This window comes from Macrobrachium nipponense, chromosome 30, assembly GCF_015104395.2.
Source record: "Macrobrachium nipponense isolate FS-2020 chromosome 30, ASM1510439v2, whole genome shotgun sequence".
Taxonomy (NCBI): domain Eukaryota; kingdom Metazoa; phylum Arthropoda; class Malacostraca; order Decapoda; family Palaemonidae; genus Macrobrachium; species Macrobrachium nipponense.
In genome coordinates this window covers 64,690,157-64,692,656 of record NC_087218.1, presented here as the reverse complement: position 1 = coordinate 64,692,656, position 2,500 = coordinate 64,690,157, and the positions used below count along the sequence as shown (strand labels likewise).

General features: G+C 38.8%; 1 protein-coding gene across 1 annotated transcript in view; it reads left to right on the top strand.

The window, feature by feature from the left end:
• The window catches only part of LOC135202182 (uncharacterized), a 26,010-nt gene that overhangs the window by 22,463 nt on the left and 1,047 nt on the right, over positions 1–2,500 (top strand). The window lies entirely within an intron of this gene.

Below are 2,500 nucleotides of genomic sequence, written 5' to 3'. Positions count from 1 at the left end.
TATTTCTGGTCTTAGACGAATCACAATACTCTTCTCGCTTTCGCTTCTCTCCCTGAACTTCGTTGTATGCTATTATGTTTGAAACAGACATAATAAAATAAAAGAGGTTATTTTTGAGCGATATGGAAAAAAGAAAATCAATTCCACATTAGCTACTCGGGTAAAAGCTAGAAATACATTTTCAAAACGTCAATTTTAAAATTACAAAAATCGATTTTACCCTGTTACTCGAAATGAACCTATCGCATATTTCCAATATTTTCTAATCCTAATGATTACATTTTTAAAAAACTAGTCACAAGGGCGTTTGTAATCACGGAAAATAAGTGATAAAAGTGGAGCACCATACTGCTCACACATACGAAAGTGAGACATTTGAAATATCAGTAGATTACGCCTACGTTTACTTTTCTGTTTTATAGGAATGTTGATTGTTGCAAAGTAAAGTGACGACCTCTACGCTAACCGTCCTTGGTTAAAGCCTCGCTTCAATCGAGCGAAATTTTCCTGCATAACGCTTGTGAAAACTCTTATAATATTTCGAGTTCGGGCGACGTCACTCTTCGAAAATAAGATTCCTACTCGAATGGTCTATCTCGTCACCCCATAAAAAGATGCGAGAGTTTCCTTATAAATCCAATTAAAACAGACGAGTTAGAAAAGAGACGAAATACACATAGAAAACTTCTTTCTTCTTCTTAGATCTCTGAATAAAAAATGGATGTGGCTTCATTATTTTACACCAATAAGTGAGCATTTATAAAAACGAATCGTTACAATCATAATGCACATCATTTTTATCAAATAGGGTAAACCGAGAAATCTTAATCAAAGAGAAAAGGTTTCCTTCTAAACTACGATCTCATTTTATATCGCCAATTACATATTATACCGTTGACAGAAACACACTGCCTGGCCTTGAGCAAGCTAAGAACTGAAGCGAGTGGACTTAACGTTTAGGAATATTGCGCTTGCAATTGCTGCAGCAATACTGCCGGTGTCTCCGCCGCTAAATGGAAATGGAATATCTGGATCTCGAGAGCCGACGGCCGTCTGGCATTAGGCCGTTGCTTCGAAACAAGGTCAAAAGATGAACTTCAGGTAAATGAGGCATTCATTAAATAAGGGAATACTTAATGGCTGTTTTATAGCATTCGTTCAAGGTATGAATTCTCAGAGAGAGAGAGAGAGAGAGAGAGAGAGAGAGAGAGAGAGAGAATAAGGCATAAAATTTGCGTTGCGACCATGGATGCCACGTGAATATCTACGTGTTCGTGTGAATCATTATTTACCGCTATAAAATGGATTTCAAAACAACTTCCTTTGCCTTCAATGAAATTTTTTTTTCCAGGGTGCAAAATCATCTGTGGTAACGTCGATACCGCAAGCGTGGTACGTTTAAAATGAAAATAAAAAGAACGATGGACAATTTAAAAAGTTATTTGAAGAAAATATCAAAGGATGGGATAGATACAGAAAAGCTGTTTGACAATAGTAAATCAGTCGTATCCCGAGAAAGCATTTTACATATACATACTGTAATCATTTGCTTAATTTTTATTCGTGGATTGTAAAGTAAATTTCCTTCAGTCACTTTCAATTTAATTTCCTTTTTTAATGCCGCAAAAAAAAAAAAAAAAAAACTGGTTAAGGTTTTTCTCGCTCCAACCGAAAGTTATTATTATTTAAGCGGTACCTCGCCCATGTGAGTTATTTTCTCTCTCTCTCTCTCTCTCTCTCTCTCTCTCTCTCTCTCTCTCTCTCTCCATATATTCATTCGGCTGGATGATGGTTGTTAGGCGATTTGTGGGTCATTGCCTCACTTTTGGCGGTAACCGTTGGCTGAGGATAAGAGGAGAATGGATTCGGGTACTTATCTTGGAGGTTTTCCCTACCTTATTCCTGCAGGACGTTAATAAGCCGGAGATACTCTTGGGAGCTTATACACTTTGAAGACCTTGCTGCATTTGAGGGCACCCTTTTTAACTGTATTACGGAGGACGTTGATGATCTTCCTCTCTGACTGATGTGAAGTCGTTGTGGAAGCTGCAGCCTTGATGTTTGTGAAAAATCTCCCCTGCCCTGTTCAGACGCCCTTCCTGTGTACTGTGGAGAGCACTGTATGTACTCCCCCTTATCTACGTCTCTGCATCTCTGGACCTGCCTGTTGACCTTAGGAGGGCATCCTGACTTTTCCCTGGTGCTGCTTTCGTCCTGCAACCTCTGGAGTCCTGAAAAAACTTGATTCTGTTTCGATAGGCGGTAAGGATATAAACGGAATTATTCGTTTCTGACGTTACTGACGCGGGTCAGTGTATCCTACAGCTGCAGACACCTTTGTGATTCCAGAACAGTGTGTGTGTGTTTGTGTGTGTGTGTGTTGCTTCCACCCAAATACGTAATTTCTGCGTTCAACCACCTTTATCTGGGATCAATTGTGATTTGTGTTAGCGAGTCATTTATAATTATGCATGCTAATATTTTTGGGTAGTTGTATAAT